We start from the raw sequence: 12,439 nt of genomic DNA on the forward strand, positions 1-12,439 counted from the left end.
GGCTTCAAAAGGTGAGACCCTGGACCAATCTGCAGACTTTAAAATGTCCTCCAATCTAGCCCCAGCTTGGAGAGCTTTGGAAGCCACAGCCCGTATAGCTGAATGCACCCAAAAATTACATGTGTTCACACCTGTCAAAGTCATCATGCCTTTAGCCCATCTACCCAATTTAGTAGAGGATACCGGAGCAAATGGGTTACCTAAATTTACAACTGCAGGCGGATAACCTCAGTTTCCTGCTGACATGAATATACCATTTGAGGCATCTCACCACAGACAATTTGGATTGCAAAAAGAAAGATGGAATTACGCATGTGTGGAAGCATTCTTAGTTCCTCTTGTGATAATTATTAGGAGCCCAAAATGGGGAGAAGCATTGCAGAAATATCCAGTGCCCTCACATCCGACACATTCTTAAGCGACACCAAGCTTAACAATTTTACCAGTTTTGCAGAAAGTACCTTCCCATTCATATTGATTTTATAAACCCAGACTGATCTTTGTGTCACAATCCTCCTCTGTTCTATTAGGAAACTAATCAACAAGCATTAGGAGATATTACAATTGGAAAATAATTTTGGTAATTTATTTACAGAGAAACTGGTGTTTGCTTATGAACACTCTAAGGGCCTCATTTATGAGGCCCGTTGTGAAGGGCCGCGCAGCAAGCGCTTGCTGCGCCACCGGGCGACGGCAGAAATGCACCCTATCTACAAGATGCAGCACATTTCTGTCCTCTGCCCCTGCGCTAGCGCTCAAATTGCTGCCTAGTACCAATGCAGATACCCTTGCACCATGGTGCAAGGATGCCTGCATTGCGGGGATGATTGTTTTGTGCAGGAAGGAATACCTTCCTGCACAAAAACAATCACAGGAGTTTTTTTTCCTCTTTTTCTTTGTGCTGCACAGTGCAGAACACATAGAAAGAGGACAACAACGCAGAGAAATAAAGATATTTCTCCTCGTTACGTCATTCTTATGCCACCTCTGAGGTGGTGTAGGAATCTGACGCATTCTCCGACTAAATCTGGGAATGCGTCAGATTCCTTTGGGTTCCATGGATGTTGGGTGGGAACACCACAAGCAACACTCATGGAACGCCTCTTTCTTCAGGGTTCTACATGAAGGGGGTTCATATTTACAATGTCATGAAAAGCCAGGGAAGGTGGCTTTGCGGGGCCTTGTAAATATGGGCTGCCAGACTCTGCCACTGGAGCGTCACAAAAGTCTCGATCCGGTGGCGCAGTGTGCTGCTAAGGCCTTGTAAATAAGGCCCATCGACTTTAAAAGAGATCTTGTCCAGTACGAAGAAAAACAACACAAATCTGGCAGAGGCATTATGACATGTAATAACTGTTCATTGTAACTATGCAATAACTGGCAATACAGTGTTACATACTTCAAAAGGTTACACGATCTCCTTGAAACATTCATCAACCTGTGACAGTAAGAACTGTACATATGCACAGAAATGTCCATGAGGCTTACTTCATAATAAAAGAAACAAAGAGAAAACTAACAAGATGGATATCTGAGCACAAAAAGAATTTAATAAAACACAATATGAACTCCAGCATCGCCCTGCATTGGCACGAGTGCAAACATGTCATTAGCCAATTAGGATTTCAGGTTTCATATAGTCATACCCCCGGAGGTTGGCAAAAACGGGAGATTACTACAAAGAGAAATTGTGAATTAAATGTTGGAATACTCTTCTACCAATGGGGTAAAATGATAGACTTGAAATGTTGTGCTTTCTTTAAGTATTTTTGGGATGCAAAAAATAGTTTGATTATTTTGTTTATTTTTCAAACGTGTTTTTCAGTGGGAATATTGTTCTTGCTATTGTGACACCTACTTTGTTTTCATTGGGTGATCAGTGACCATTCTCATAAGTCATTTATACAGCACACATTATTATTAGCTATGTTTAGTTGTCAGCTAAAACACATGGATTTGAGGATACGCTAGCTACGGTGAAAAATGTGGCACTGTCACAAACATGGTTTTTGCCCAGTTTTCACACAGTACAGTTTAGAACATTCAGGTTTCTACACACATTTCCTCACGAGAAAACATTTTGCTACAGCTACGATTCAGTCAACCTTCAGTTAGAACAATACATCTTTATTATTCACTAAACATGATATCATATTTTATTCTGACATGACATTTTTCAGTATGAGGCTGTGCAATACTAAGGCCAGACCTCGCAAACTTGTGGCCTAGAGGTAATTTAAGCAACTACATAGCTTTTAATCGTAAGTATAACATACTGCTGCAAATTTCACATTCATATATGTTCTGAATAATCATCAATACGCTTTTAGTTAAACATTACATAGTAGGTGGCAGCCATTCAAGTGGGCATATTTTCGAGTTCAGCGTTATTTTCTATGTTAATTCATTTTCTATGCAGATTCAAAATACATATTACATGAAATATTTATTAGTAATAATTTCAGCGCTCACACAGACACCTCTTAAGTGTATTATCGCCACATTCTGTATAGTTCAGAAAGCTGACTGCCAAGAGAGCGTGTGACAGAGTACAAACTCAGGAGTGCTAGTCCCACATCTCTTAGGGTTTTAATCACAGAATGCACTGTCCTCAGTCGCTTCAAGATGGCCTCCAGACCACCCCAGCGGGTGATGGGCATTATTTGGATGGAATCAATCATTATCAATCAATCATTACATTTATAAAGCGCACTATGTACCCGTCAGGGTTTCGAGGCGCTGGGGGGGGGGGGGGGGGGGGGTGAGCTGTTAGCGGTCGAAAAGCCAGGTCTTGAGGAGTCTCCTGAAGGTGAGGAGGTCCTGGGTCTGGCGTAGTGAGGTGGGGAGAGAGTTCCAGGTCTTGGCGGCGAGGAAGGAGAAGGATCTGCCGCCGGAGGTCTTGCGCTGGATCCTGGGGACGATGGCGAAGGCGAGATTGGCAGAGCGGAGTTGACGAGTGGGGGCGTAAAAGTTGAGTCTGGAGTTGAGGTAGGTAGGTCCGGTGTTGTGTAGAGCCTTGTGAGCGTGGGTGAGGAGTTTAAAGGTGATCCTCTTGTCCACGGGGAGCCAGTGGAGGTCCTTCAGGTGAGGGGGGATGTGACATCGGCGGGGTATGTCGAGGATCAGTCGGGCGGATACATTTTGGATACGCTGGAGTCGTTTGATGTCTTTTGTTGGGATGCCTGTGTAGAGTGCGTTGCCGTAGTCAAGTCTGCTACTGACGAGGGCTTGGGTCACCGTCTTTCTGGTTCCTGTTGGGATCCACTTGAAAATTCTGCGGAGCATTCGAAGGGTGTTGAAGCAGGAAGAGGGGACGGCGCTGACCTGTTTGGACATGGTGAGGGCGGAGTCCAGGATGAAGCCGAGGTTTCTTGCATGGCTGGCTGGGGTGGGTGGGGGACCGAAGTCGGTGGGCCACCAGGAGTCGTTCCAGGCCGAAGGGGTGCGCCCGAGGATGAGGACTTCCGTCTTGTCGGAGTTGAGCTTCAGGCGGCTGTCGTTCATCCACTCGGCGATGGCTTTTAGTCCCTCGTGGAGGTTGGTTTTGGCGGTGAGTGGGTCTTTGGTCAGGGAGAGGACGAGCTGGGTGTCGTCGGCGTAGGGGATGATGCTGAGGTGATGTTGGCGGGCCAGTTTAGCGAGGGGGGCCATGTAGACGTTGAACAACGTAGGGCTGAGGGAGGAGCCTTGGGGGACGCCGCAGATGAGGTTGGTGGCTTTGGAGCGGAAAGGGGAGAGTCGTACTCTCTGGGTTCTGTCGGAGAGGAAGGATGAGATCCAGTTGATGGCTTTATCTTGGATGCCGGCTTCATGGAGGCGGGTCAGTAGGGTGCGGTGGCAGACTGTGTCAAAAGCGGCAGATAGGTCGAGGAGGATGAGGGCCGAGGTTTTGCTGTTGTCCATTTGAGTTCTGATGTCATCTGTGGCGGCGAGGAGTGCAGTCTCGGTGCTGTGGTTTCATCTGAAACCGGATTGAGAGGGGTCTAGGATGGAGTTGTCTTCGAGGAAGAGGGCGAGCTGGGTGTTGACGATCTTCTCGATGACTTTTGCTGGAAAAGGGAGGAGAGAGATCGGTCGGAAGTTTTTGAGGTCGTTGGGGTCAGCCTTGGGTTTCTTGAGAAGGGTTTGGATTTCTGCGTGTTTCCAGCTGTCTGGGAAGGTGGCGGAGTCGAAGGAGAGGTTGATGATCTTGCGGAGTTTGGGGGCGATGATGGCGTTGGCTTTGTTGAACACGTGATGTGGGCATGGGTCCGTGGGGGAGCCTGAGTGGATGGTGTTCATGGTTGTCATTGTTTCGGTGTCGTCCACGTGGGTCCAGGCGGTGAGGCGGCAGGCGTCTGTGGAGATGTCAGGGGTGGGGTCTGGCGGCGGAGTGGTGTTGAAGCTGTCGTGGATGGTTGTGATTTTCTGGTGGAAGAAGGTGGAGAGGTCGTCGCAGAGTTTCTGGGAGGGCGGGATGTCGTTGGAGTTGGCGTTGGGGTTTGAGAGTTCCTTTACGATGCCGAAGAGTTCTTTGCAGTCGTGGGCGTTGTTGTTGATGCGTTCAGTGAAGTGGGCGCGCTTGGCGACTCGGATCCGTTGGTGGTGTTCACGGTTGGCGTCTTTGAGGGAGGCGAGGTTGTCGGGTGTGCGCTCTAAGATCTACTTCTTCTTGACCTTCTGGCAGCGGCTTTTGGAGGCGGTCAGTTTGTCTGTGAACCAGGCTGGTTTTTTCTTTCCTTGGTTGGCGGTGGGTTTCTTGAGTGGGGCTAAGGTGTTGGCGCAGTTGAGGATCCATTGATGGAGGTTGATGGCGGCAGTGCTCGGGTCGGTTGAGTCGGGTGGTGGGTTTTTGACGAGGGTGCTGGTTAGTTGGTCTTGGGTGATTTTTCCCCAGCGGCGGTGAGGAGGTAGGGGGGATGCGGTGGTGTTCGGTGATTTTCGTATAGGAAAAGTGGACGCAGTGATGGTCGGTCCAGTGGAGTTCGGAGGTGTGGCTGAAAGAGATGTGGTTGCTTGAGGTGAAGAGGGGGTCAAGAGTGTGTCCGGCGATGTGGGTGGGAGTGTTGACCAGTTGACGGAGTCCGAGGTTGAGGAGGTTGGAGGTCAGTGATGCGGTGTTGACGTCGTTGTTATTTTCCAGATGGTAGTTTAGATCTCCCAGGAGGATGTAGTCTGGGGAAGCGAGGGCGTGGGTGCTCGCGAGGTCGGCGATGGTGTCGCTGAAGGGGGCTCTTGGTCCTGGAGGGCGGTATATGGGAGTTCCTCTGAGGGTCGTGTTGGGGTCCGTGTGGATCTGGAAGTGGAGGTGTTCGGCTGTCTTGAGGGTGTCATCCGTGTGGGTGTGGATTTTGAGGGTAGATTTGTGGGCGATGGCTATTCCGCCGCCGTTTCCGTTGGTTCGATCTCTTCTGGTGATTTTGTATCCCTCCGGTATGGCGATTGCGATATCCGGGGCCGAGGAGTCGTTCCACCAGGTTTCGGTCAGGAAGGCCACGTCAGAGGCGGTGGTGTCGAGTAAGTCCCAGAGTTCGATGGCTTGTTTTCGTGCGGAGCGTGTGTTGATGAGGATGCAGTTCAGGTGGTTGGTGTTGGAAGTTCTTGTTGTTGGCTTCGCCGTTCTGTCGCAGGAGAAGTTGCAGGTGCGGCAGGAGAAGGGTCCTTTTGTGTGCTTCGGGGTTGCAAGGAAGCACTCTGCGGAGGGGCCGGGGTTGAGTGCGCGGAGTTCGTTGGTTGAGAAGCGGACGCAGGGGCTGCGGGGGGCGCGGGGACCAGGGGGGGTGGCGCTGGGCGCGGTCCAGGCGCGGTCAAGGCGCGGACGGACGCAGACGGGCTTGCCTCTGGCGCGCCCGCTGCGCGGACGCGCTGCGCCAGCCATTAAGAAGGGAGGGGGGAGGGGGGAGCAGCTGGGAGGCGGGAGGCGGGAGGGAGCGGCGAATGGGGGCGCAAGGGGGGCGGGGCCGCAGGGAGGCAGCGGCAGGGATCGGAGAGCAGGGGGAGCGCACAAGGGGCAAAAGGCACAAAAAACTAGCTAAATTAAAGGCAGTCACAATATGAAAACACACAGTATGAAATACAGTAATGGCACAGTACACGATCGGGGAAACAGCAATCAGAGGGGCACAACGGGGGCAGAAGCGCCGGAGGCGAGGCGCAGAAAAATGAGAAAAACAACTTACAGGACGGCGGAAAGCGGCACACGGGTCAAGTGAAGCTAGTCAGAGCCCACTAGACCCCAGGGATGAGGCGCAGGAGGATGCCTGCGGGTGGAGGAGGGCCTCGAACACGCAAACAGCAGCGTGGTCGGGGGACAGAGGCAGGAGGCAGCAGGTTGGTGCTGCGGTCGTGGGGGGCGAGCTCAGGACCTGAAACAGGTCAGAGGTCGCTCACTCGCGACGCGCAGCGCCAGCCATTAAGAAGGGAGGGGGAGGGAGGAGCAGCTGGGAGGCGGGAGGCGGGAGGGAGCGGCGAATGGGGGCGCGAGGGGGGCGGGGCCGCAGGGAGGCAGCGGCAGGGATCGGAGAGCAGGGGGAGCGCACAAGGGGCAAAAGGCACAAAAAACGAGGGAAATTAAAGGCAGTCACAATATGAAAACACACAGTATGAAATACAGTAATGGCACAGTACACGATCAGGGAAACAGCAATCAGAGGGGCACAACGGGGGCAGAAGCGCCGGAGGCGAGGCGCAGAAAAATGAGAAAAACAACTTACAGGACGGCGGAAAGCGGCACACGGGTCAAGTGAACCTAGTCAGAGCCCACTAGACCCCAGGGATGAGGCGCAGGAGGATGCCTGCGGGTGGAGGAGGGCCTCGAACACGCAAACAGCAGCGTGGTCGGGGGACAGAGGCAGGAGGCAGCAGGTTGGTGCTGCGGTCGTGGGGGGCGAGCTCAGGACCCGAAACAGGTCAGAGGTCGCTCACTCGCGACGCGCAGCGCCAGCCATTAAGAAGGGAGGGGGGAGGGAGGAGCAGCCGGGAGGCGGGAGGGAGCGGCGAATGGGGGCGCGAGGGGGGCGGGGCCGCAGGGAGGCAGCGGCAGGGATCGGAGAGCAGGGGGAGTGCACAAGGGGCAAAAGGCACAAAAAACGAGCGAAATTAAAGGCAGTCACAATATGAAAACACACAGTATGAAATACAGTAATGGCACAGTTCACGATCGGGGAAACAGCAATCAGAGGGGCACAACGGGGGCAGAAGCGCTGGAGGCGAGGCGCAGAAAAATGAGAAAAACAACTTACAGGACGGCGGAAAGCTGCACACGGGTCAAGTGAAGCTAGTCAGAGTCCACTAGACCCCAGGGATGAGGCGCAGGAGGATGCCTGCGGGTGGAGGAGGGCCTCGAACACGCAAACAGCAGCGTGGTCGGGGGACAGAGGCAGGAGGCAGCAGGTTGGTGCTGCGGTCGTGGGGGGCGAGCTCAGGACCTGAAACAGGTCAGAGGTCGCTCACTCGCGACGCGCAGTGCCAGCCATTAAGAAGGGAGGGGGGAGGGAGGAGCAGCTGGGAGGCGGGAGGCGGGAGGGAGCGGCGAATGGGGGCGCGAGGGGGGCGGGGCCGCAGGGAGGCAGCGTCAGGGATCGGAGAGCAGGGGGAGCGCACAAGGGGCAAAAGGCACAAAAAACGAGCGAAATTAAAGGCAGTCACAATATGAAAACACACAGTATGAAATACAGTAATGGCACAGTACACAATAGGGGAAACAGCAATCAGAGGGGCACAACGGGGGCAGAAGCGCCGGAGGCGAGGCGCAGAAAAATGAGAAAAACAACTTACAGGACGGCGGAAAGCGGCACACGGGTCAAGTGAAGCTAGTCAGAGCCCACTAGACCCCAGGGATGAGGCGCAGGAGGATGCCTGCGGGTGGAGGAGGGCCTCGAACACGCAAACAGCAGCATGGTTGGGGGACAGAGGCAGGAGGCAGCAGGTTGGTGCTGCGGTCGTGGGGGGCGAGCTCAGGACCTGAAACAGGTCACAGGTCGCTCACTCGCGACGCGCAGCGCCAGCCATTAAGAAGGGAGGGGGGAGGGGGGAGGGAGGAGCAGCTGGGAGGCGGGAGGCGGGAGGGAGCGGCGAATGGGGGCGCGAGGGGGCGGGGCCGCAGGGAGGCAGCGGCAGGGATCGGAGAGCAGGGGGAGCGCACAAGGGGCAAAAGGCACAAAAAACGAGCGAAATTAAAGGCAGTCACAATATGAAAACACACAGTATGAAATACAGTAATGGCACAGTACACAATCGGGGAAACAGCAATCAGAGGGGCACAACGGGGGCAGAAGCGCCGGAGGCGAGGCGCAGAAAAATGAGAAAAACAACTTACAGGACGGCGGAAAGCGGCACACGGGTCAAGTGAAGCTAGTCAGAGCCCACTAGACCCCAGGGATGAGGCGCAGGAGGATGCCTGCGGGTGGAGGAGGGCCTCGAACACGCAAACAGCAGCGTGGTCGGGGGACAGAGGCAGGAGGCAGCAGGTTGGTGCTGCGGTCGTGGGGGGCGAGCTCAGGACCTGAAACAGTCCAGGAACGGTCATTTTCTCTCCTCCTCCTTCTGAGGGGACAGCAGGCCCCTCTATGGGGGCAGCAGTGCGCCTTCCTGCCTCGTCTCTTCCCCATGAGTACACCAAGGAGCGCTGCTCTACGCACTACTTGAGCCGGTTGGGGGCAACTCTGCAGATGGCAGTTCCGGTGGCAGTTTTAGCCTGATGACTGGGTGGCACCAGATCTTGGTCTCTTCAGCACTTACAGCAGCAGGTGTTTGCTTGTTGTTATTCGTAGTTTTTTGCTGCAGCAGGTTTGAAGGAAGTGTGTGTGACTTACTGACAGGCTTCCTTAACAAGTCAGTAATAAGGGGTGTGGCAATATTAAATATCTCAGGGCTGGGGCGTGTTCAACCTGAGCAGGAAGTGGAATCCAAAGCATGTTTGCGCTCGGAGAGCAGCGACAGGTCGCTTAAAGAGCTCAATCAGAGGTGCTGTATCTCAAGCTCTCATCTCTCACTTGCATCTGCTGCAGGCGTTGCTGCTGCTTTGAGCTGTAGGTTTCTCCTCAAAGTTTTATGTCAGAGATTCTTTACTCCCACTTTTTCCTTACTGCTGCTTCTATGGGCAGCTACTTGTGCTCTCTCTCGCTTTTACCCACTGCAGTTGCCCCCACAGCGTGTCTCAAACATGGCAAGAGGCCCGGTTCAGGCGGGAGATTCCCGAATTTTAATGAAACACTGGCAGGTTTCAGGAGTTAGACTGAAGCTCTTGCAATTAACACTGATTTTTATTTGATGAAAGATCGCAGTCGTAGTTTCAACCTCGAATTTCCAGCAGTTATTTGGTGAAGCCAAAGTCGTTTAATAATTTTCAGTTATGAATACTCTTTGTATTTTAGTAGTAGAAGTCCTCTGGAGTTAGACTGAAGCTCTTGCAATTAACACTGATTTTTATTTTATTAAATATCGCAGCCGTAGTTTCAACCTCGAATTTCCAGCAGTTATTTGTTGAAGCCAAGTCGTTTGATATTTCTCAGTAATAAAGACTGGTGCTGCTCGGAGTTCTTCGGTATTTTATTAATGAGAGCCTCTGGAGCCGGAGTGAAGCTCTTGCTGACTTGGCTTTTATGTAATTTCATGAAACGATTCATCGCGAATTACCCGAAGAGATTAATCTTGTTCACTGGTGAAATACTATAACCTGCTGCAGTCGTCGGCTGTGGAGACTTCACCTGCAGGTGGCGCTGTACTGAATGAAGAACTGGAAAGTCTGTCACAACTAACTCGCCTAGGATCAATATACGGCGATGGAAGTACGAACCTTAGGTAAAGAGAGAGCTGGTGGTGTATATGAAGCCTCATTCTGAAAAGATTTAAAACTCAGAGTGACCTCAAGAAGACGGAGCCGCTGCCCACCTGCTCTACACTGTCCACCCGCAAGTTTCAACTGTATCACCGGTCTGTGTAAAAGAAATTAATAAAATGAAGGAAGCAGCACAAATTGGTATCCGAGCCCGTGGCATTATGGGTATGCAAATACAGCCCGGGAATGGCTGCTTTCTCAAGCTACAGTTGCGGACCAGTAAGACATGAAACCGGTATTTGAAGTGTAAGGAAACAGAGTTTGTCAAAAATGCAGCTGTTCTGCCTGGGAGCAACACAATTATTTTGCAAAGGCTCACAATTAGACAAAACGAGCACGTGTTTAAGCAAAACACATACATTTAAAACATTTGGTAAGCGTTTCAGAGTGAATTCTACACGTACAATCACTGGTGCTGGAGCACGTGTCAGAGTAGTGGTGCTGCCACCAATGGGACATCACTGAACTCAGATCAGGAAAAATCCAGCATCACATATGGAAGAAGGTGTAGTACGGAGCTGGTGGCGTTTAGGAGCACACTGTCACAAACATCTGTCTAAAGCACGGTGTGATAGCACACTGTTGTCTACTGACAGCACATTTTCCATGGAAATGACTACTAACTTTGTACTGATATACAATTTTATTGATAAGATTATATTGAGCACTAAAGATATTGCGTGGAAATTGTGTTTCAGCGAATATTTGAAACTTGAACATCACCATGTAAAATGTTTTGATTTGATGCTTTTAAAGTTTTACGGGCAGATTTAAGAAAAGTGGCGCTGCACTCATTGCACGCCACTTTCCTTGTGCCCCTTAGCGCCCCTTCCGCCTCTACCGCCACCATGTGTGCGCTGTATTTAAAATATGGCGCACCATGGCGCAGGGTATGGGGCAATAGTGTAATTTTTTTTACGCTATTGATGTACTGTGCAGGAGTAGCGCCAGAATGTTGGCGCTACTCCTGCAGAGTACATAGGGTCCATTCTAAATAATGGTATGCCCCCTTTTAACTCCTGCTCTGAGCAGGCGTTAAATGTGACAAAAAAATAGCGCAAGGAAATCTCATAGATTTCCTTGCGCCATTTTTTGGCCCCTCTCTTACGGAGGAACGTCCCCTTGCATACATTATGCCTGGTGCAGGCATAATGTGGCGCAAGGGTTACAAAGTGGCGCAATGAATGCATTGCACCACTTTGTAAATGATGGTGCAGGGAAAAGGCCACTTTACCACCGCCTTAGCATCCAAAAAATGACGCTATGGCAGCACTAGCGTGGCACTTTGGGCTCTTAGATATGCCCCTTTGTTTCAATCACACTTCAGAGTAAGGAAAAAAAGGCTTCCTTTGTACTATCCTAAATGTTTATATATTTTAAAATATTTGTACCGTTCATATAAATGTATTGGAATGTTGTGTTAGAAGAAAATTTCAGCAGATATCCTTACCTTTTCACACCAGCACGATTGTCCCAAAGTTCTCTTGAAAAAATTCTCATACTTTCCAGTAAGAAAAAGTAAACAACAGCTTTTATGTATTTTAAACTTTATTTATACTTTGAAACATAATCCACAATACAAGCAGCACATGCAAAACACAAAAGCATGGCCACATTAAATGTCACAAGGTGATCACGTAAAATACAATGCAGATCAGTCAGCCACAGTACCACTGAACCCGTGGATCCCATCAGTCTTCATGGTAAAAAAAAATTAGCAACAGTTTGTCGAAAGACTAGACTGACATTTGACTTCGGTCTTTGAACACACAGGAAATGTGACAAGATAAAACAAAATTTAAAGTCACCCTTAATGCTTATTCCTCTCCAGAACTCCAGCATGGTTCTTTCCTTCAGGAAGAAGCTCCAAGCTGCAGTGGTGGCAGCAGAGGAGTGGCGCAGAGGCCGGCTTGCCTCAGGAAAGGAACACCACATGCTGAAGATGTGTCCATAAATAGCCAGGTCTGAAATGTATAGCACTGCTGCTCCTCACACGACATCGCACTGCTGCTCCTCACACGACATCGCACTGCTGCTCCTCACACGACATCGCACTGCTGCTCCTCACACGACATCGCACTACTGCTCCTCCCTCCTCATCGCACTGCTGCTCCTCACATGACATCGCACTGCTGCTCCTCACACGACATCGCACTACTGCTCCTCACACGACATCGCACTGCTGCTCCTCACACGACATCGCACTACTGCTCCTCACACGACATCGCACTGCTGCTCCTCACACGACATCGCACTACTGCTCCTCACACGACATCGCACTGCTGCTCCTCACACGACATCGCACTGCGTCTTCTCACACGACATCGTACTACTGCTCCTCACACGACATCGCACTACTGCTCCTCACACGACATCGCACTGCTGCTCCTCACACGACATCGCACTGCTGCTCCTCCCTCCTCATCGCACTGCTGCTCCTGCCTCCTCATCGCACTGCTGCTCCTCCCTCCTCATCGCAGTGCTGCTCCTCACTCCTCATCGCACTGCTGCTCCTCACACGACATCGCACTAATGCTCCTCCCTCCTCATCGCACTGCTGCTCCTCACACGACATCGCACTGCTGCTCCTCACACGACATCGCACTGCTGCTCCTCCTTCCT

The sequence above is a fragment of the Pleurodeles waltl genome, chromosome 9 (genome assembly GCF_031143425.1).
Source record: "Pleurodeles waltl isolate 20211129_DDA chromosome 9, aPleWal1.hap1.20221129, whole genome shotgun sequence".
In the NCBI taxonomy this organism is placed as follows: domain Eukaryota; kingdom Metazoa; phylum Chordata; class Amphibia; order Caudata; family Salamandridae; genus Pleurodeles; species Pleurodeles waltl.